The 24,064-nt window shown below is 48.5% G+C and overlaps 1 protein-coding gene across 1 annotated transcript in view; it reads left to right on the forward strand.

Moving 5' to 3' along the window:
* Positions 1-17,842: 17,842 nt before the first annotated feature.
* Positions 17,843-24,064, forward strand: part of ATP10D (ATPase phospholipid transporting 10D (putative)) — a 125,396-nt gene continuing 119,174 nt past the window's right edge. Inside the window, exon 1 of the mRNA XM_044298832.1 lies at positions 17,843-17,964. The gene's annotated coding sequence lies outside the window, so the exon portion shown is untranslated. The remainder of the gene's footprint in view (positions 17,965-24,064) is intronic.

The following is a 24,064-nucleotide window of genomic DNA, read 5'->3' on the forward strand; positions in this document are numbered from 1 at the left end:
AATGGAAAGTATAAAGAATAAAAATAGAATACGTAAACATTTTAAAGTTAAAGGGGTTGTCTAACTTCAGCAAACAGCATTTGTTATGTAGAGGAAGTTAATACAAGGCACTTACTAATGCATTGTGATTGTCCATATTGCCTCCTTTGCTGGCTGGATTCATTTTTCCATCACATTATACACTGCTTGTTTCTATGGTTACAATCAACCATCAGTGGTGGCCGTGCTTGCACACTATAGGAAAAAGCACCAGCCTATGTGCGCTCCCACTATCCCGGCCAGCAGAGAGGCCAGCGCTTTTTCCTATTACAGTGCTGCCCATAATTATTCATATCACTGGCAAATTTTGACTTAAAGTTACTTTTATTCAACCAGCAAGTCATTTTTTTTACGGGAAATGACATAGGTGTCTCCCAAAAGATAATAAGATGATGTACAAGAGGCATTATTGTGGAAAAAAAAAACATTTCTCAGCTTTTATTTACATTTGAGCAAAAAGTGTCCAGTCCAAAATTATTCATACCCATCTCAATATCAATAGAAAAGCCTTTATTGGCTATTACAGTAATCAAACGCTTCCTATAATTGCAGACCAGCTTTTTGCATGTCTCCACAGGTATTTTTGCCCATTCATCTTTAGCAATGAGCTCCAAATCTTTCAGGTTGGAGGGTCTTTTTGCCATCACCCTGATCTTTAGCTCCCTCCACAGACTCTGAATTGGATTCAAGTCTGGATTCTGTCTGGGCCACTCCAAAACGTTAATGTTGTCTGCTAACCATTTCTTCACCACTTTTGCTGTGTGTTTTGGGTCATTGTCATGCTGAAATGTCCACTGGTGCCCAAGGCCAAGTTTCTCTGCAGACTGCCTGATGTTGTCATTGAGAATCCTCATGTATTGCTCTTTTTTCATGGTGCCGTTTACTGTGATTAGGTTCCCTGGTCCATTGGCTGAAAAACACCCCCAAAGCATTAGGTTCCCACCACCATGTTTGACAGTGGGGATGGTGTTCTTTGGGTTGAAGGTGTTCTGGTTCTGATCAATGGTCAGGTAGGTTGATACACTGCTCCAAATTAGATAGATAGATACGTGCATGCACGGCGAGAGAAATAACACTGACACTGTATATAAGGTCAAAGCATAACTCTAACTTATTAGGTGGGTGCTTCACATTATATACCCTCCGTATAAGTGGGAGGAGTGGGCTCACATGATAGGTCTTTTAGCAAGAAGGAATGTAAACAGGAAATAAGTTTAAAGCATATGTATGATAGACTCAGAGGAATTCTTTGCTGCAAATAGTTCCAATCATAGAATGCATACTGGGGGTTGTCTCTCGGGCAGACACCATTTTGTAAGTGACAAGCAAGTATCCATTGTATTCTATAACAGAACTTCCCCTGCCTAGTGAACCCCTGGGAATACCATTCGCAATCCTCTTCACCCACTGTGGCGACAACCTACCCCTTTTGGGTAGACTCCCGGTTATTTGGACTTATGATAGTACCCTGGGATTCATCTTTCCCTATCTCGGTACGACATCGTAATTGGTGGGGGAACTTATGTTGAATTCTTTGGTTTCAATTTCTTCTTAACCATATAGCAGTATGATGGGCTGTTCAGTAGTTGAAATCACAATTGTTTCACATATTTTTCGGATACAGGGTACAATGCAACATAACACTACTGACATTAATACTAGCATCAAGACTATCACCATACCTATCTGGGTGAGGAAGGATTTCCAATTTTTTAACCATCCAAAGTACTCATCCCATGGGTCTGTTATCCTTGAGTTTTAATTCCTCTGAGAGGTTAGTAAGCTTGTTTATTGCTTCAGTTACCTTCCCTTTGGGGTGAGTGTTATCTGGGATGTAGGTGCAGCAAGTTTCCCCAATCATTTCACAAACTCCCCGAGTCTCAGCTAGGATCATATCTAGGGCCATCCTGTTCTGAAAGGCCACAGCAGAAGTAGCCTCTAACTGTTCTACAATTCCTTTTAGGGCATCAAGGGTGTAGTTTACAAATCTTTGCTGATTATAATATATTATGCGCCGGTGACATCAGTCCGTGCCGCTTGCGACATGTGGCTGCCCTCGCCGGCGTCCGACTAAGGGGAAGGGCGGAAGCGGACATGACGCGGACGGTTCTGATTGGTCATGCGCCACAGGGAGCCATCATTCGTTGCATTTGTCACATGACTTCAAGATAGACTTCCCATATGACACTTTACTCCTTAAAAACTGACCTTTTAGCCCCATTGAAACCACTCCTCCTGAGGAAGCAGAACGGCAAAACGTACGTCGAGGAAATAGCATTCACCTGTCCTGAATCTAACTGGTATGCCAGTTTTTTTTTATCTTTCATCTTCAGTTATCTTTCCAGATATCTTATTATGACTAGACCTTTATTTATGATGTACAGAGAATGTGGTTTGTTGTGAGCACATTGAGATATTTTCAGAGGGTGGTTCACTCTTTTAAACTTAGTGTATAATATGCTCACTATACCTACATTACTCTACTGACTCACTACCCTTAGATGCACATATTCTGGTCAGGTGACGCTTCTAATTGGATATTTTCACTATATGCTTACTATTTTATATGATCATGTTTGGTTAATTTTTGATTTGCGATTTTTTTGAATAAACATTATATATTTTTAATCTATGGGACGTGAATCTACTCTTTTTTGTGCAGTATTGATTATAATATATGTAGTTTATCCAGTTGACGTTCTTGTTGATTGTCACCATTGGGAGTAGGGATTCAAATCCACCTGCCACCTGATCTCTGGCCTTAAACTCGTTGGGGACCCCCCTTGGGACTCCTATTGTGTCTATATACACACATATGGGTCAAAGCTCCCCTGTGAGGAGGCCTCCCTTTTTGACCTCCCTAAATAGGTTTTTTGAGTATACCCTCTAACTGTGGGGTCATCTTATAGTATGTGAAGGGGCATTATGGCTTTTGCTAGGGCGCATTCACTGGACCAATTGCTTTCTAACCTAGTTCTTATTTTTCTGTCTCCACAGATCCAATAGATGTCCCCCAAAGATACCCTCTGATTCTGTGTTTCAGTGGACAGGTTGCTGTAGGATGAGCAGTACTCCTCTGTGAAGTTTTCCAAGAATCTCTGACTGCCAGGGATGAAGTAACAGGTGTAGTTACCGGGGTATATGGTTATGCCTTCACCTGGCTTGGGGGGGTTTTACTACCAGGGGGTATTTTCTCTTCCACTTTTCATAGGCAGAGTCATTCACGCTAGTGTTGGTGTATAGGCTGAGGAAGCAGCTTTCAGTCTCAGGAGGCAAATGCAAGGGCACTGTGCCTAGGTGTGGGCGTGCCCCCCCCCCCCGCATATGTAACAGTTCATCTTATTGTGTGTGTCAGCATTGTATTTCATCCATTCTAACCACAGGTTGGTGTCAGAAAATCCTGTCTCAGCAGCCATAGTATCTTCAAAGGTGGGGTCTGCTATGGCTGTCATCTGCCTAAGGGAGGTAGTGAAGGGTTTGGACGCACCCTTCTCTATCTTTGTGAGATTATGTAGGTCTTTCAGGTGGAACATGCCCATGTCCCCAGCAGTTACCCCCATCCAGGTGCCTATAAGGTATGTCCCTGCATCATTGGGGCTGGGGTTTTCTATTGTGAGGGTAAGTGGCATATTGGAGCCTGTCTGTCCACTTGGGTGGCATCTTCCACTCTTAAACAGTGTCATGCGGGTAAGCAAGGATTTAACCATTTTGTCTTTTTGTCTCGGGCACTCTTAGGTCTGTATCCCCATGGGTCACCCGTGTTCCACCCAACTGCTCCCCACAAGTTACACTGTTCCCCATACTGGTTATCAGTGACACAGATGTATGTGGATCTATGGCTGACCATTTGGTACATGCTACATTGCCATGCTGGCATTGGGCACAATACTAGACTGCAGTAATCGAATTTGAAGGTAGACATGTGAGTGCTGGAGGAATTAAACCAGAAAGTAGTCAATATGTAGCCATCCTTCTGTTTTTGTTGGGTGATGGCCACTTGTCCTGTCTTTGGAAGATTCTGTGTATATATGTGACCGTGTAGGTGTAGACAAAAAGTAGCAGAGCGATAACTGTTGCAACAGGCATCATGCAGATTCAGCAGTGGTTCCCTCCATATCTGGAGCTGGCACTCGTATTCTTTTGCAATGTGATGCGTGGATCCAGTTAGGTCTCCCCTCAAGTTTTACAGAAGTTGGGGTGGTCAGCAGCACCTGGTAAGGTCCCTCGTATCATGGTTGGAGGGTGCTTCTGATATGCTTTTTGACCACCACCCACTCTCCAGGTTTCAGAGTGTGGCTTCCTTCTAGGGAGTTAGGATCTGGAATGGAAGAGAAAACTTGTGCATGTGTGTTAGACAATTGTTTACTCAGAGCTATCACATATTTGGCAACAGATTTATACTGTCCCATTCTTGCCCCTGTTCGAAATAGGATCTCGTATGGTGTCAGTTTGTGTGGAGGCCTTGGTGTGTGCCTAACTGAAAAGAGTGCTATAGGCAAGCACTGAACCCAATTGAGCCCTGTCTCCCTGGTCATCTTCAACATTTTTGACTTCAACACCCCGTTCAATCTTTCAACTTTGCCGCTGCTTTGGGGCCTGTAGGGGGTGTGATACGCTAGGTGCGAGCCTACCATTTCCCAGACTTCTTGGGTTAATCTGGCAGTGAATGCTGGGCCCTGATCACTCTCCGAACCTACAGACAAGCTCCTGCATCAGTTTTTTAGCAGTAGTAGTTGCTGTCTGATTTCGGACGGGGTAGGCTTCTGGCCACCCAGAGAACAAATCTATCACTACCAGCACATATTGAAACCCTTGGCACATTGGCATCTGGATGTGGTAGATTTGTATCCTCTGAAAGGGATAGCATCTTATGCTATGTGTCATCCACAGATATCCCCCCATAACAGTGTCCCTGTGTAGTGAATGACCCCTAATACAGGGGGTGGGGGTCAGCATCTTGTTTTGTAATGGCAGCGGTGACCGGTGCAGTGACTGTATTCTATTACACTGGGCCCCTCTCACTGTAGTAATAATATAGGCAATGTTAAACTGTAGAATTCCTCTCCAATCCAGGCTGTAGTACTTACTACTAACTTCCATAGCAGGCAGGAGGCCGGGCAGCGGCAGCATAACTCACTATGTCACTCGCCTGCTCCGCCTGCTTCATTCATAAAGTGGGAGGAGCAGGCGCGTGACGTAGTAAGTGACGCTGCCGCCTCCCGCCCAGCCTCCTGCCTGCTACAGAAGATTGTAGTAAGTACTACAGGCTGGATTGGAGAGGAATTCTACAGTTTAATATTGCCTATATGATTACTACAGTGAGCAGGGCCCGGTGTAATAGAATACAGTCACTGCACCGGTCTTCGATATCAGATCAGCGGGGTTGCTGGGTGTCGAACTCTCTTCCTGTTTGCTGCTGCTTTGCGCACGCCGTCTCTTCACACAGCTGCCTAAACCTGGTACCCCTGCCCATCTTATATTGATGATTAGGGATGAGTGAACCCAAACTTTACAGGTTTGGGTTCGACATTCGGGAAGTGGAGGAATACCGTTATGGATTCCATTATAACGGAATTCTATGACGGAATGCAAAACGGAAGCCTTTAAGAGGCATTCCATTTTGATCCGTCATAATAGAAGTTTATGTCCAAGCATAACAGATCCGTCTGGTTTCAGTCCTGCATAACAGAAACCAGACATATCCGTTATGCTTGGACATAAACTTCTATTATGAGGAATCAAAAAGGAATGCCCGTTAAAGTGTAACTGCCATTTCACTACCAAAAATGAAATTCTTAACATATGTGATGCTGAAGGGAAGATATTCATGAAGCTTATTTTTCAGTTACTTTTACCTTTCTCATGTCTGTATTTAGCCCTTAAAGTATAACTGTCATATATATATATATTTTTTTGGAGTATTGGATTGTGGTGATATCTCCTTGGTGGTCCTATTTCAACTTTTCACTGTGTATTCAATTATCCCTTAATTCCACAGTTTTGTTCCCTGTACTGCCTACTTTTAGGGTTGCTAGGCAGGGTCCGTCTATCTGTTGGACAGAGCACGCAGCGTGCAGTCACATTACAGACAGCCAGGGACTGTAAGTAAATGATTAAAGCCAGGTCCTCCCCAGCAGCTGATAACAGTGCCTGGGCTGTGTGCACTTCTCCCTGTCCCTGCACTTGGCAGACGCTCCCTCACTCAGCAGAGCTGGAGAATGCAGAGTTGAAGCAGCGCAGACCAGGGAAGGGAGATCTGCCATCTGCTCAGTGTATAAATGAAAGCAACATGTGGTAAGAGGACCCCTTTGTGCTGCAGGAGATTAACCCTTTACGGGGAGGGCTGTGGTTACTGACACTTTTGGGGGGCTATTGTTACTGAAATTGCAGTTTTATGCAGACTGGTTGCGAAGTGCTGAATCTTATTAAATATGGGGTTAGTCAGTCTAATAGTAACTGATTCTGGAATATCATGTTATTAGTAACTACATATATGAAAATTGAAATTAGGGTCTAAGTGTGACAGTTATCCTTTAAGCAACCCTATTTCTCTGTGCCTCTATTTCAGCATCTTCCTAAAATGGCCTCTGCAGCACTTCCTGTGATTATGTTTGCTATGTCCTTGAGGCCATCCTGTATTTCCCTCACTTCCCATAAGCACTTGCTTTCCTCAAATTAAGGCCTCATGCACACGGACGTTTTTTTTCACGGTCCGCAAAACGGGGTTCCGTTGGTCCGTGATCCGTGACCGTTTTTCCGTCCGTGGGTCTTCCTTGATTTTTGGAGGATCCACGGACATGAAAAAAAAGTCATTTTGGTGTCCGCCTGGCCGTGCGGAGCCAAACGGATCCGTCCTGAATTACAATGCAAGTCAATGGGGACGGATCCGTTTGATGTTGACACAATATGGTGCCATTTCAAACGGATCCGTCCCCATTGACTTTCAATGTAAAGTCTGGAGTTCTGTTATACCATCGGATTGGATTTTTCTCCAATCCGATGGTATATTTTAACTTGTAGCGTCCCCATCACCATGGGAACGCCTCTATGTTAGAATATACTGTCGGATATGAGCTACATCGTGAAACTCATTTCCGACAGTATATTCTAACACAGAGGCGTTCCCATGGTGATGGAGACGCTTCAGGTTAGAATATACAAAAAAACTGTGTACATGACTGTCCCCTGCTGCCTGGCAGGTGCTGCCAGGCAGCAGGGGGCAGACCCCCCCCCCCCTGTTTTTAACTCATTGGTGGCCAGTGGGCCCCCCCTCCCCTGTTGTTAACTCGTTGGTGGCCAGTGTGCGCACCCCCCTCCCTCCCTCCCTCTATTGTAATAATAGCATTGGGGCCAGTGTGCGCGCCCCCCCAACCCCCCCCCCTCCCTCCCTCTATTGTAATAATAGCATTGGGGCCAGTGTGCCCCCCCCCCCCCGATCATCGGTGGCAGCGGAGTAGAAGATTCATACTTACCTGGCTGCTGGCTGCTGCGATCTCTGTGTCCGGCCGGGAGCTCCTCCTACTGGTAAGTGACAGGTCTGTGCGGCGCATTGCTGTCACTTACCAGTAGGAGGAGCTCCCGGCCGGACGCAGACATCGCAGCAGCCAGGTAAGTATGAAAATCTTCTACTCCGCTGCCACCGATGATCGGGGGGGGGGGGGGGGTGTGTGCGCACACTGGCCCCAATGCTATTATTACAATAGAGGGAGGGAGGGGGGGGGGGTTGGGGGGGTGCGCACACTGGCCCCAATGTATTAAAACAATAGAGGGAGGGAGGGGGGGGTTGGGGGGGCGCGCGCACACTGGCCCCAATGTATTAAAACAATAGAGGGAGGGAGGGAGGGGGGTGCGCACACTGGCCACCAACGAGTTAACAACAGGGGAGGGGGGGGCCGCACAATGATATTCAAACTGGGGAGGGGGGGGGGGGTCTGCCCCCTGCTGCCTGGCAGCCCTGATCTCTTACAGGGGGATATGATAGTACAATTAACCCCTTCAGGTGCCGCACTATCATATCCCCCTGTAAGAGATCGGGTGCTGCCAGGCAGCAGGGGGCAGTCTTGTACACAGTTTGTAGTGTATTCTAACTAGAAGCGTCCCATCACCATGGGAACGCTTCTGTGTTAGAATATACTGTCGGATCTGAGTTTTCACGAAGTGAAAACTCAGCTCTGAAAAAGCTTTTATGCAGACGGATCTTCGGATCCGTCTGTATGAAACTAAAACCTACGGCCACGGATCACGGACACGGATGCCAATCTTGTGTGCATCCGTGTTCTTTCACGGACCCATTGACTTGAATGGGCCCGTGAACCGTTGGCCGTGAAAAAAATAGGACAGGTCATATTTTTTTCACGGCCAGGAAACACGGCTCACGGATGCGGCTGCCAAACGGTGCATTTTCCGATTTTTCCACGGACCCATTGAAAGTCAATGGGTCCGTGAAAAAAAACGGAAAACGGCACAACGGCCACGGATGCACACAACGGTCGTGTGCATGAGGCCTAACTAGCAGGACCAATCAGAATGCAGATAACCTCCCCCCACTACCCCAGAGCAGTGTGTATCCTCTCACATACAGCTAACCATGGACAGACAAGACCAATCAGAATGCAGATAACCTCCCCCACTACCCCAGAGCAGTGTGTATCCTCTCACATACAGCTAACCAAAGATAGACAACACCAATCAGAATGCATATAACCTCCCACCACGACCCTAGAGCAGTGTGTATCCTCTCACATACAGCTAACCAGAGACAGACAAGATCAATCAGAATGCAGATAACTTCCCCCGCTACCCCAGAGCAGTGTGTATCCTCTCACATCCAGCTAACCAGAGACAGACAAGATCAGTCAAAATGCAGATAACTTCCCCCACTACCCCAGAGCAGTGTATATCCTCTCACATACAGCTAACCATGGACAGACAAGACCAATCAGAATGCAGATAACCTCCCCCACTACCCCAGAGCAGTGTGTATCCTCTCACATACAGCTAACCAAAGATAGACAACACCAATCAGAATGCATATAACCTCCCACCACGACCCTAGAGCAGTGTGTATCCTCTCACATACAGCTAACCAGAGACAGACAAGATCAATCAGAATGCAGATAACTTCCCCCGCTACCCCAGAGCAGTGTGTATCCTCTCACATCCAGCTAACCAGAGACAGACAAGACCAATCAGAATGCAGGTAACCTCTCCCACTACCCCAGAGCAGTGTGTATCTTCTCACATCCAGCTAACCAGAGACACGCCCTGCAATTACATGAAATCAGTAAGTCACATTAAGGCCCTGTGCAGACGAGCGTGTCCGGATAAGGTCCGGATGGGTTGCGGCAAACCCGCACGAGCAGGTACCCAATTGCAGTCAGTTTTGACTGCGATTGTATTCCATTGTTCAGTTTTTATCGCGCGGGTGCAATGTGGTACCCAGACCCGAACTTCTTCACAGAAGTTCAGGTTTGGGTTCAAGGTTGTGTAGATTGTATTATTTCCCCTTATAGCATGGTCATAAGGGAAAATAATAGCATTCTGAATACATAATGTATAGTACAATAGGGCTGGAGTGGTTAAAAAAAATAAAAAAATAATTTAACTCACCTTAATCCACTTGTTCGCGCAGCCCGGCTTCTCTTCTGTCTTCATCTTTGCTGTGCACAGGAAAAGGACCTGTGGTGACATCACTACGCTCATCACATGGTCCGTCACATGATCAATCACCATGGTAAAAGATCATGTGATGGACCATGCGATGAGCGCAGTGACGTCATCAAAGGTCCTATTCCTCAAAGAAGAAGATAGAAGAGATGCCGGCTGTTCCGGCGACGTGTGAAAGTACCCTTATACAGGTTTTGTCGGGTGTTTCTTTTTTCTTGAGAGTTTCGACCATTACCTCTTTTTAGATTATTTTATGGTTAAACTAATTTTTGAAGGGTTATGTAAAGGGTAATTGTTCTCTTGATAGCAGATGTCCTATCTCACTTAGTCTGTTGTCCTCTTTGTGTAACATTACACCTTTGGTATGTGTTAATGAGTATGAGGCTTTGCTGTTTTCCATTGCCTTACTTGTATGTTTTTTGGGGCCTTTTGGAAAAGCAAACTTCTGCCAAAAAATAGAGTGTCTGGTAAGGTTTGGCTTTAGAGAATGTTAATGTTCAATCAAATTATATTTTGTTTTTTCTTCCAAAATCTAAGATGGATCTGTGAGGAAAGGGTGCTTGGATTCGTGTGGGCAGAATCAAGTCTGGTGATATCTGCCCGGTGAGTATGCTTTCACGTTATTGGCACCGTAGACCGGTGGGTGGTGTTTTGTTTTTCGTTTGATATTAATATAATGCTATGAGACCCCCGGCAGCGCTGCGGACTCGCAGCATGACCAACGCCCGTCTGCAAGGGCCCTTAGGGCCCCTACACTCAAATTTTATTTGTTTGCTCAAGAAATGCTATAGAAACTTCATATTTTTACATGTATGTGTTTTTAGTGGAAGTTTATTTTTCTAAACAAATGTTAGAACCACATTCTTTTTCCCTGTAGAGATATCAAAATGCCAGGGGAGAAAAAAAAACAGAAAATCTTGTGTATTCTGCCTTTATATTTCTCATACACTTTCAGCTAACACATGGATCTGGCATTTTTACTGCAAAAAGAAAAAAACAACCAAACAACAGGTACAAAAAACACTACTGAAAACACTGTTAATAACCTATGTGTGAACCCACCCTTATACCACAATGCAACTTCAATATTTTTTTTACTTTTTTTTTTTTTTTAAATACACAGTCGCTGCGGTTGTGGACTGTAAGGACATGTTCACATCGGCAGCACTGGATCCCGCAGGCTGTTCCGGCATTGCCGAATTCTACACTTCACTGCCGGATCCCCATTGACTGTATTGGTGTCCGGCAGTGATCTGGCCACTTTCTAGCATAAATGCCAGGGTTTAGGCCCCTTGCAGACGAGCGTGTCCGGATAAGGTCCGGATGCGTTGCGGCAAATCCGCGCGAGTAGGTACGCAATTGCAGTCAGTTTTGACTGCGATTGCATTCCGTTGTTCAGTTTTTATTGCGCGGGTGCAATGTGTTCTTCACAAAAGTTCAGGTTTGGGTTCAAGGTTGTGTAGATTGTATTATTTCCCCTTATAACATGGTTACAAGGGAAAAGAATAGCATTCTGAATACAGAATGCATTGTAAAATAGGGCTGGAGGGGTTAAAAAAATAATTATAATTTAACTCACCTTAATCCACTTGTTCGCGCAGCCGGTATCTCTTCTGTCTTCTTCTTTGAGGAATAGGACCTTTGATGACATCACTGCGCTCATCACATGGTCCATCACATAATCTTTTTACCATGGTGATGGATCATGTGACGGACCATGTGATGAGTGCAGTGACGTCATCAAAGGTCCTTTTCCTGTGCACAGCAAAGAAGAAGACAGAAGAGAAGCCGGGCTGCCCCCGGATTAAGGTGAGTTATATTATATATTTTTTTTTTTAACCCCTCCAGCCCTATTGTACTATGCATTCTGTATTAAGAATGCTATTATTTTCCCTTATAACAATGTTATAAGGGAAAATAATAATGATCGGGTTCCCATCCTGATTTCAATTCTATGGGGCCTGCGTTGCGTGAAAAATGCAAAATATAGAACATGCTGCGATTTTCACCCAACGCACAAGTGATGTGTGAAAATCACCACTCATGTGCACAGCCCCATATAAAAGAATGGGTCCGGATTCAGTGCGGGTGCCATGGGTTCACGTCACGCATTGCACCCGCGCGGAAAACTCGCTCGTGTGAAAGGGGCCTTAGCCAACAGTTTTTGTCTGGTCGGCAGTTGTGCCGGATCAGGCTGCCGGACATGTGACTGTACCCTCAGGTGCTCTCATGTCAACACTTTTCCATAGGAACATTTATACATGTATTTTCTTGGATTTCTGCTCCAAAATTTAGGTCAAACGGGGTCATTTACTAAGCTGAAATACGCTTATATTAGGCATATTTCAGACGCAGATGTCGGCGCAGCTATCTGCAACTTCGCCCAGCTCATGCCAGGTCTAAAATTGTGGGCGGGGAAGGGGACAGGCTGGCACGCCCATCTCATTCACAGTAGAAAATGGGCAAAATGTAAGACAGCAAGGAAGCTGAATGCGCCAAAGGTATGGAGAGGCCGGCGCCTCTATATAACTCCAGTGGATCCTCTGCCAGCACTGGGCCTTTATTAAAATACGTATGTTGGGAGTGTATTTTGCTGTCGATTTGCCCCAGATCTCACTCTTTGCATTGAAAAGACAAGGCAGCGAGGAAGAATGTCCCAATGACTATGTTGACACTAAGCTAATGAGGTGTAGTGTGTGCTGAGGAACATGCTGCTGGCATACAGCTTTTATATGTGAGGGCATCCTGATGACGAGGCTTCATGCATACGACCGTATTTTCAGTCCACATCCGATTTGCAAAAAATGTTTCATTCATTTCATTTCAATGGGGCCACAAAAGGTACTGACAGCAGAGGCGGCTCTAGACTTTGTGAGGCCTTAGGCGAAACTCGAACATGAGGCCCCCACGAAGAAATGCAAGCGATAATAAACTACAAACAAAAACACTTGGTATAGTATCCTTAGTCGCCCAAGCCCCTGAAACTATAATTTTTTAGCCATATAACAAAAAATATGTTGAAAGAAATCAAAGTTTTTCTTCGCCATTTGCGCCTAGACCCTCCGCTGCTCTGCCGCTTTAAGAAAAATGTATCTAGCAGACATACACTGCAGACGTCTGCTGCACGCCGGCTTTTTCTTCTGTGGTTCAAGACAGGCCTGGTAACCACCACCACCACTAGGACCAGCAGCCTGTGGTCTCTGCATCTGAAAGACGGTGGTGTGGACGTCAGCTACCTCCAAAGACAGCCCTTGCAGCTGACCTACCAGTGCAGCAATAGGATCCATGGCTGCACACAAACAAAAAAGGGACGGTCTATAATGTCACGCTTTGATGTGGGAGGGAAACACCACACCGAGCATAAGAGGAAAGGGGGAACAGGGAATCAGGCCTGAGAACTAGGGAAGGAAGAAGGACACCTCCTAGTAAAACCCTAGCCCAAATCTTGACTGTCTACCAGTATGAACAGATCCCAGAGGTAGGTACCTAGACTCCTATCTAGCCCTATAGGACCCTGGTAGTAATGGCAGGGACGAGATTACCTGTTCCTCCAAAAGGAAGGACGAACAGGATTCTCCTACAGGCCTAATACAAACAATAGGGAAATACAACACAAAGAACCCAGACAAAATACAAAAGGGAAAAGAAAGACTTAACTTCAAAGGGGCTATGGAAGCACCAGGAACTCCACCAAGATCCAAACACCAGCTCTCCACAACTGAAACTTTAAACCGCACAGCATTGTGGGACAGGTAACAAAAAATAAGGAAGGTTAAATGACCACATTAGCAACACCTGAGGCAAGGGGTGTGGCCATTACCAGAAACAACACAGACGCCTATTGATCCACAGGGAGAACCTGTCAGATGAAACCAGGTGTTGCCAGTCTCACGATCTCCTGCCACCTGTCGCGGGAATGTCCGTGACACACAATTTGAACAGAGTCTAACTTGTAGCTTACCTCCCAACCGTGCCAGATCCAGCAGGATGGACCCCGGACGTCTGAGGTATGTCCCACTCTGTCCGCTCCTTGCTTCGCTATTCAACTGCCGGCGCTCTCTCATCACAGCTGAACCACAGAGCACCAAGGCCGCGGGATGATGATCATTCCCTCTTGTGCTCCCCTCAGCAGGCATGATGATGTCACTTCATCGCACCTGATGCTGGGGAGAGCATGATGAGCGCCATTCACCCGGGGGGAACAGGGTTAGATGAGCGTGTTTTTAAATGTTATTAACAATACAAGGTATGACACTAAAGGGGGCATTCTGCTGTATAAAGGGCACTAAAGGGGGCGTTCTACTGTGTGGGGACACTAAAGGGGGCAATATAGTGTGTGTTTGGGCACTAAAGGGGACATTCTGCTGTGTGGGGGCACTATACTGTGTGTTTGAGCACTAAAGGGGGCATTATGCTGTGTGTTTAGGCACTAAAAGGGGCACTGTACTGTGTTTGGGCACTAAAGGGGGCATTCTACTGTGTGGGGGTGTAACGTTACATTACCCTACTTCGTGAGATTTCCCTACCTCCTGACTTTCCGTCGCACTGCTAATGATGTGAGGCGGCGTTCCTGAGTTTTGACGGAGTTAGCCGCGCCTGCGCACTGGGCCATAATATTTTCCTACTGAGGTTCTCATGCGCATGCGCAGTGTCCCGGTGTAAAGCTGAACTCCGCTGAGATTTTCCATAAACGGTCGGTTTGCGCATGCGCAGATCGTCAAAACTCAGGAATGTCTTCTCACGTCATTAGCAGTGGGACAGGAAGTCAGGAGGTAGGAAAATCTCACGAGGTAGGGTAGTATAATGCTACAGGGGCACTAAAGGGGGCATTCTGCTGTATAAAGGGCACTAAAGGGGGCGTTCTACTGTGTGGGGACACTAAAGGGGGCAATATAGTGTGTGTTTGGGCACTAAAGGGGACATTCTGCTGTGTGGGGGCACTATACTGTGTGTTTGAGCACTAAAGGGGGCATTATGCTGTGTGTTTAGGCACTAAAAGGGGCACTGTACTGTGTTTGGGCACTAAAGGGGGCATTCTACTGTGTGGGGGTGTAACGTTACATTACCCTACTTCGTGAGATTTCCCTACCTCCTGACTTTCCGTCGCACTGCTAATGATGTGAGGCGGCGTTCCTGAGTTTTGACGGAGTTAGCCGCGCCTGCGCACTGGGCCATAATATTTTCCTACTGAGGTTCTCATGCGCATGCGCAGTGTCCCGGTGTAAAGCTGAACTCCGCTGAGATTTTCCATAAACGGTCGGTTTGCGCATGCGCAGATCGTCAAAACTCAGGAATGTCTTCTCACGTCATTAGCAGTGGGACAGGAAGTCAGGAGGTAGGAAAATCTCACGAGGTAGGGTAGTATAATGCTACAGGGGCACTAAAGGGAGCATTCTACTGTGTGAGTGCACTAAAAGAGGCATTTTATTGTGTGGGGACACTAAAAAGGCCATTTTATTGTGTGGGGGCACTAAAGGGGGCATTCTGCTGTGTGGAGGCACTAAAGGGGGCATTCTGCTGTGTGGAGGCACTAAAGGGGGCATTCTGCTGTGTGAAGGCACTAAAGGGGGCATTCTGCTGTGTGGGGGCACTAAAGAGCACTCCACTATGTGGGGAAGCACTAAAGGGGTTGTCTGTTGTGTGGGGACACTTAGGGGGCAAAACTACTGTGTGGGGCACTAATGGGGCATAATTATTGTAAAGGGGGCTCTAAGGTGGCATTATACTGTGTGGGGTACCAAGGAGACTGGGCAGGATTGGGGTGTGTATAGATAGAAATTGGGTGGAGTTACAGACACAGCTTAACCTAAAAAAATAAAATTGGCATGAGGCGCCAAGTGCACTGCTGATAGTGTCCCTCCTTGGGCTTTTTACAGGTTGGGATGTACACCTGTAGTATACTGTATCTACAGAGGCGGCTCTTCCATTAGGGCACTTAGGCCGCCGACCGCCGCAAGTACGCAGCAGGAGGTCACGGGTCTCGCTGGATTACGCGCCGCAGGACGGGGTTGTGCACTGAACTCATGCCTGCGCAGCAGCCTAGCAGATCAGCGGACAAGTACAAGGTGGGGGGCAAATTACATAATATGAGGCAGTTTGTGGGCAAATTTGTGAGGCAGTGTGGGGGTCAAATTACTTAATGGGGGGCAGTGTGGCGGACAAATTACTTAATGGGGGCAGTGTGGGGGGCAAATTCCTTAATGGGGGCTGTGTGGAGGCCAAATAACTTAATGGGGGCAGTGTGGCAGACAAATTACAAAATGGGGCAGTGTGGCGGACAAATTACTTTATGGGGCAGTGTGGCGGACAAATTACTTTATGGGGCAGTGTGGTGAACAAAATACTTAATGGGGGCAGTGTGGGGGGCAAATTCCTTAATGGGGGCTGTGTGGAGGCCAAATAACTTAATGGGGGCAGTGTGGCGGACAAATTACTAAATGGGGCAGTGTGGCGGACAAATTACTTAATGGGGCAGTGTGGTGAACAAATTACTTAATGGGGGCAGTGTGGGGGGCAAATTACTTAATGGGGCAGTGTGGTGAACAAATTACTTAATGGGGGGCAGTGTGGCGGACAAATTACTTAATGGGGCAGTGTGGTGAACAAATTACTTAATGGGGGGCAGTGTGGCGGACAAATTACTTAATGGGGGCAGTGTGGGGGGCAAATTCCTTAATGGGGGCTGTGTGGAGGCCAAATAACTTAATGGGGGCAGTGTGGCAGACAAATTACAAATGGGGCAGTGTGGCGGACAAATTACTTTATGGGGCAGTGTGGCGGACAAATTACTTTATGGGGCAGTGTGGTGAACAAAATACTTAATGGGGGCAGTGTGGGGGGCAAATTCCTTAATGGGGGCTGTGTGGAGGCCAAATAACTTAATGGGGGCAGTGTGGCGGACAAATTACTAAATGGGGCAGTGTGGCGGACAAATTACTTAATGGGGAAGTGTGGTGAACAAATTACTTAATGGGGCAGTGTGGGTGGCAAATTACTTAATGGGGGGAAGTGTGGCGGACAAATTACTTAATGGGGGCAGTGTGGGGGGCATATTACTTAATGGGGGCAGTGTGGGGGGCATATTACTTAATGGGGGCAGTGTGGGGGGCAAATTACATAATGGAGGGCAGTGTGGTGGACAAATTACTTAATGGGGGCAGTGTGGGGGGCAAATTACTTTATGGGGCAGTGTGGGGGCAAATTACTAAATGGGTGCAGTGTGGCGGACAAATCACTTAATGGGGCAGTGTGGGGGGGACAAATTACTTAATGGGGGCAGTGTGGTGGACAAATCACTTAATGGGGGAAGTGTGGGGGGGACAAATCACTCAATGAGGGCAGTGTGGGGGGACAAATCACTCAGAGGGGGCAGTGTGGGGGCACAAATTACTCAATGGAGGCAGTGTGGGGGGACAAATTACTCAATGGGGGCAGTGTGGGGGGACAAATTACTCAATGGGGCAGTGTGGGGGGACAAAATACTAAATGGGGGCAGTGTGGGGGCAAATTACTTAATAGGGGCAGTGTGGGGCAAATTACATAGTGTGGGGCAGATTACATAATGGGGCAGTGTGGGGGACAAATTACTAAATGGGGCAATGTGGGGGCAAATTACTTAATAGGGGCAGTGTGGGGCAAATTACATAGTGTGGGGCAGATTACATAATGGGGCAGTGTGGGGGACAAATTACTAAATGGGGCAGTGTGGGGGCAAATTACTTAATAGGGGCAGTGTGGGGCAAATTACATAGTGTGGGGCAGATTACATAATGGGGGCAGTGTGGGGGGGGGGCAGTATTACTAATGAGGGCATTCTAGAAGGGAATTACTATTGGTGGGACTTTGAGGGGCACTATTATTTTTTCAGGATAATATTTGGGGGTATTCGCTAAGGCCTCACAAAGTCTAGAGCCGCCTCTGTGTATCCATCTAGGACTAACTGTAAATGCAGGACCAATACCCTGAGCTGCTCCACCCCCCTCCAGTGTTCGGTGACTACCTCCAGCACTGGGTAGTGATTGCTCGGTGATGCTAGGACCCGGCTGGGCCACTTCTGCTCTCTCACAGAGTCTGGGTGATGACGTCACCGGGCGGCGGACGCTGATTGGCTGAGACGCGCCTCTCTATCTGACGGAGCCGCGGCAGCCGCAACAGTCAGCTGAGGACGGGGACGCTTCGTCCGGTGGTTGCGGCGCCAGTTCTACCTGAGACGGGGAGAGCTCCGGACTATGCACCGGCCGGCGGAAGCTGAGGAGCATGGTGAGCCCGGTGTGCGCCGGGGATAGCGCTTTGTGCTTATTGACTCGCTTGGTGGCCTGCGGGGATACGGTGTGACTGATGGAAGCCGCTATTGTGAAGCGTGTGTGCTGCCCCCTCACTGCCAGCTGCCCCTAAATCCTGTCCTACTCCGTCCAGGGTCTGCAGTCAGGGAGCCATCACTTCCCACCTCTGCTCACCTCATAACGGACAACTTAAAGGGACTTTCCTGGATTACCTAAATGTTTGCAAAACTGCCTGAAGTAACTCCTTTTCATATGCCCACTGTGTAATGGGTGGTCCCCTCTGTCTGCTCCTGTGCCAGTCTTTGTCCATTGGGACAGTGTCTTGGCGACACTATAGCCAGCATGCCACTACCAAAGTGGCAGAAGAGCATGTTTTTTTTCAAGGTATAGTATGTCGATGTTTCTATATTTATTTATTACTGTTTTATGCTGTTTTGCAAAAATGTAGGTAATCCCAGAAATCCTCTTTTTGCTGGTCTTCCCGCGTGTGCCCAATCATACCATTGAAGTCACTCAGGGTAACAAGTGTTTCAGTTTCCATTAGTCAGAACTGTAAGGCCTCTTTCAGACAGGCGTTGCGGGAAAATGTGCGGGTGGTTTGCGGGAACACACGTGATTTTTCAGCGCAAAACATTTGTAATGCGTTTTGCACTCGCGTGAGAAAAATCGCGCGTGTTTGGTACCTAAACCCGGGCTTCTTCACAGAAGTTCGGGCTTGGGATCGGTGTTCTGTAGATTTTATTATTTTCCCTTATAACATGTTTATAAGGGAAAATAATAGCATTCTGAATACAGAATGCATAGTATAAGGCCTCCTGCACACGACAGTATTTTTTAACGTCCCGCAAAACGTGGTTCCGTTGTACTGTGATCCGTGCTTGTTTTTTCTTCCTTGGGTCTTCCGTGGTTTTTGGAGGATCCACGGACATGAAAAATGAAAAAAAAAATCTAAGTCAAGTTTGCCATTGAAATGATAGGAAAAAACGGATACGGATCACGGACGCGGATGACAATCTTGTGTGCATCCGTGATTTTTTACGGACCCATTGACTTCAATGGGTCCGTGAACGGTTGGCCGTGAAAAAAATAGGACAGGTCTTATTTTTTTCAAGGCCAGGAAACACGGATCACGGATGCGGCTGCCAAACGGTGCATTTTCCGATTTTTCCACGGACCCATTGAAAGTCAATGGGACGGCAGAAAAACACGTTAAACAGGACAACGGCCACGGGTGCACACAACGGTCGTGTGCAGGAGGCCTAATAGCGCTGGAGGGGTTAAAAAAAAAATAATAATAATAATTTAACTCGCCTCAGGCTACTTTCACACTAGCGTTCGGGTGTCCGCTTGTGAGTTCCGTTTAAAGGCTCTCGCAAGCGGCCCCGAACGTCCAGCCCTAATGCATTCTGAGTGGATGCGGATCCGCTCAGAATGCATCAGTCTGGCAGCGTTTGGGCTCCGCTCCGCTCAGCAGGCGGACACCTGAACGCTGCTTGCAGCGTTCGGGTGTTCCTCCTGGCCGTGCGGAGGCTAACGGATCCGTCCAGACTTACAATGTAAGTCAATGGGGACGCATCCGTTTGAATATGACACACTATGGCTCAATTTTCAAACTGATCCGTCCCCCATTGACTTTCAATGTAAAGTCTGGACGGTTCTGTCTGAAGCTACTTTCACACTTAGAATTTTTTTTTACAATATAATGCAGACGGATCCGTTCTGAACGGAGCCACCGTCTGCATTATATGAGCGGATCCGTCTCAGACGGATCCGCTCTGAACGCAAGTGTGAAAGTAGCCTTAGTCCAGTTCATCGCAGAGCCCGGCATCTCTTCTGTCTGTCTTCTGTGCTGTGTGGAGGAACAGGACCTGTGGTGAGCATTTATTGCAGGAACAGGACCAGGGCCGGCGCCACCAGTAAGGCGAATTAGGCAGTCGCCTAGGGCACCATTTAGCAGGGGGCGCCCGTTGAGGTAAAAAAAAAAAATTGGCTATGTAGGTTCGGGCGGCCGGCCGGCTGCGCCCCTCATGCTGCGCCTCCTGAGCGGCCGGCTCAGTGCTGCACAGCCTGCCTGTGCTGCTGACTGCTGAGTTGTTAATGTAGCGTGGCCGAGCTCTGTTCGGTCCGGCCCGGGGTACAGGAGCATTTGTTTCCTGTACCTGGCCGGACTGAAAGGAAGTGCACACTAAGTGAGCACTTCCTGTCAGCCGGGTACAGGAAACAAAAGCTCCTGTACCGCGGAGCGAACAGAGCTCGGCCACGCTACATTAGAGGTGACATTGACAAGGGGGAGGAAATGAGAGTGGGGGGGGGGGGGGAGTAGAATGAGACGAGTGACAAGGGGGGGGGGGGAGTAGAATGAGACGAGTGACAAGGGGGGGGGGGAGAAGAGAGTGACAAGGGAGGGGGGGGGAAGAGAGTGACAAGGGAGGGGGGGGGAAGAGAGTGACAAGGGAGGGGGGGGGGAAGAGAGTGACAAGGGAGGGGGGGGGAGAGAGTGACAAGGGAGGGGGGGGGGAAGAGAGTGACAAGGGAGGGGGGGGGAAGAGAGTGACAAGGGAGGGGGGGGGAAGAGAGTGACAAGGGAGGGGGGGGGGAAGAGAGTGACAAGGGAGGGGGGGGGGAAGAGAGTGACAAGGGAGGGGGGGGGGAAGAGAGTGACAAGGGAGGGGGGGGGGAAGAGAGTGACAAGGGAGGGGGGGGGAAGAGAGTGACAAGGGAGGGGGGGGGAAGAGAGTGACAAGGGAGGGGGGGGGAAGAGAGTGACAAGGGAGGGGGGGGGAAGAGAGTGACAAGGGAGGGGGGGGGAAGAGAGTGACAAGGGAGGGGGGGGGGAAGAGAGTGACAAGGGAGGGGGGGGGGAAGAGAGTGACAGGGGAGGGGGGGGGAAGAGAGTGACAGGGGAGGGGGGGGGAAGAGAGTGACAAGGGAGGGGGGGGGAAGAGAGTGACAAGGGAGGGGGGGGGGGAAGAGAGTGACAAGGGAGGGGGGGGGGAAGAGAGTGACAAGGGAGGGGGGGGGAAAGAGAGTGACAAGGGAGGGGGGGGGGAAGAGAGTGACAAGGGAGGGGGGGGGAAGAGAGTGACAAGGGAGGGGGGGGAAGAGAGTGACAAGGGAGGGGGGGGGAAGAGAGTGACAAGAGAGTGACAAGGGAGGGGGGGGAAGAGAGTGACAAGGGAGGGGGGGGAAGAGAGTGACAAGGGAGGGGGGGGGGAAGAGAGTGACAAGGGAGGGGGGGGGGAAGAGAGTGACAAGGGAGGGGGGGGGGGGAAGAGAGTGACAAGGGAGGGGGGGGGGAAGAGAGTGACAAGGGAGGGGGGGGGGAAGAGAGTGACAAGGGAGGGGGGGGGGAAGAGAGTGACAAGGGAGGGGGGGGGGGAAGAGAGTGACAAGGGAGGGGGGGGGGAAGAGAGTGACAAGGGAGGGGGGGGGGAAGAGAGTGACAAGGGAGGGGGGGGGAAGAGAGTGACAAGGGAGGGGGGGGGGAAGAGAGTGACAAGGGAGGGGGGGGGAAGAGAGTGACAAGGGAGGGGGGGGGAAGAGAGTGACAAGGGGAGGGGGGGGGAAGAGAGTGACAAGGGAGGGGGGGGGGAAGAGAGTGACAAGGGAGGGGGGGGGGGAAGAGAGTGACAAGGGAGGGGGGGGGGGGGAGAGAGTGACAAGGGAGGGGGGGGGGGAAGAGAGTGACAAGGGAGGGGGGGGGGAAGAGAGTGACAAGGGAGGGGGGGGGAGAAGAGAGTGACAAGGCAAGGGAGTCCGCAGAGCCAGACTGCAGCCAGAGACCAGATCATCTAATTGTCCTGGTGGTAAGTAGACAATGCAATATGTGTATTATTTAATTGTTTAGTTATTAATACTACATTTTGCGGACCGCACATTGCCGGCACTAAGAGAATATGCCTATTCTTGTCCGCTATTGGGGACAAGAATAGGACATGTACTATTTTTTTTCAGGATCGGAATTGCGGATCCGGGTCCGCAATTCCGGATCTGATAAGGGGGGGGGGCATCAATTTTTATCTTGCCTAGGGCGGCAAAAATCCTTGCATCGGCCCTGAACAGGACCTGTGGTGACGTCACTCCGGTCATCACATGATCCATCACCATGGTAAAAGATCATGTGATGACCAGAGTGACATCACCACAGGTCTTGTTCAGCAAAGGAGACAGACGAGAAGCCGGGCTGCGCGGTCAACTGGACTAAGGTGAGTTAAATTATTTTTAATTTATTTTTTAACCCCTCCAGCGCTATTTTACTATGCATTGTGTATTCAGAATGCTATTATTTTCCCTTATAACCATGTTATAAGGGAAAATAATAATGATCGGGTCTCCATTCCGATCGTCTCCTAGCAACCATGCGTGAAAATCGCACCGCATCCACACTTGCTTGCGGATGCTTGTTATTTTCACGCAACCCCATTCATTTCTATGGGGCCTGCGTTATGTGAAAAACGCACAAAGAGGAGCATGCTGCGATTTTCACGCAACGCACAAGTGATGCGTGAAAATCACCGCTCATGTGAACAGCCCCATAGAAATGAATGGGTCTGGATTCAGTGTGGGTGCAATGTGTTCAACTCGCGCATCGCATCCGCGCATAATACTCGCCCGTGTGAAAGGGGCCTAAGGGTTACATAGCATCATAAATCAATATAATGCAATGAGACCCCCGGCAGCGCTGCGGACTAGCAGCATGACCAACGCCCGTCTGCAAGGGCCCTTAGGGCCCCTACACTCTAATTTTCTTTGTTTGCGCAAGAAATGCTATAGAAACTGCATATTTTTACGTGTATGTGTTTTTAGTGGAAGTTTATTTTTCTAAACAAATGTTAGACCCACATTCTTTTTCCCTGTAGAGATATCATAATGCCAGGGGAGAAAAAAACCTGAAAATCTTGTGTATTCTGCCTTTATGTTTTTCATAGACTTTCAGCTAACATATGGATCTGGCATTTTTACTGCAAAAAAACAAAAAACAAAAAAAACACTGCTAAAAACACTGTTAATAACCTATAAAATAAATAAATAAAGAAGTTGCATTGTGGTATAAGGGTGGGTTCCAGGGGTGCACCGAAATTTCGGCGGCCGAAAATGCACCTAATCTGTTTCTGCCGATATTTGTACATATCGGCCGGAAATAGCGGGGAGGAGCTGGGGGCCGGTGCGTTCACTGTGCTCCGGCCCCCAGCTCCAGTAGTTATAAAATGTGTGCAATTAATAAGCATTCTATTCATGAGGCCCCCTCTGCAGTAGAACATTCAATACAGCCACATCCTACTCACAGGGCTGTCATCTTAATGCTGGCCGGCCGGGCAGACGAGCGGCAGCGTCACGACTGACGTCACATGCCTGCGCCGCCTCCTTCATTCAGAAAGTAGGCCGGGCACATGACGTCAGTTGTGACGCTGCCGCTGGTCTGCCCGGCCGGCCAGCATTAAGATAACTGCCCTGTGAGTAGGATGTGGCTATATTGAATGTTCTACTGCAGAGGGGGCCTCATGAATAGAATCCTTATTAATTGTACAACATTTAATAACTACTGGAGCTGGGGGCCGGAGAACAGTGAACGCACCGGCCCCCAGCTCCTCCTCCCAATCCCCCCCGCTATTTTCTATTAATTGTACAATGTGGGGGGGGGGGGGGGCGGTCTGTGGATGGCACTGTTATGGGGGGGGGGGGGGCGGTCTGTGGATGGCACTGTTATGGGGTGGGTGGGGGTCTGTGAATGGCACTGTTATGGGGTGGGTGGGGGTCTGTGAATGGCACTGTTATGAGGTGGGGGGGTCTGTGGATGACACTGTTATGGGGTGGGGGGGGTCTGTGGATGGCACTGTTATGGGGTGGGTGGGGGTCTGTGGATGGCACTGTTATGAGGTAGGGGGGTCTGTGGATGGCACTGTTATGGGGTGGGGGGTCTTTTAAAAGTATTTGGGCAAAAAGGCAGTTTCGGTTTCGTTTTCGGTCAAGGGGTATCCTGAATTTTTGGTTTCGGTTTCGGACCAGAATTTTCATTTCGGTGCACCCCTAGTTTTTTTTTATAAATACACGGTCGCTGCGGTTGTGGACTGTAAGGA

The sequence above is a fragment of the Bufo gargarizans genome, chromosome 1 (genome assembly GCF_014858855.1).
Source record: "Bufo gargarizans isolate SCDJY-AF-19 chromosome 1, ASM1485885v1, whole genome shotgun sequence".
In the NCBI taxonomy this organism is placed as follows: Eukaryota; Metazoa; Chordata; class Amphibia; order Anura; family Bufonidae; genus Bufo; species Bufo gargarizans.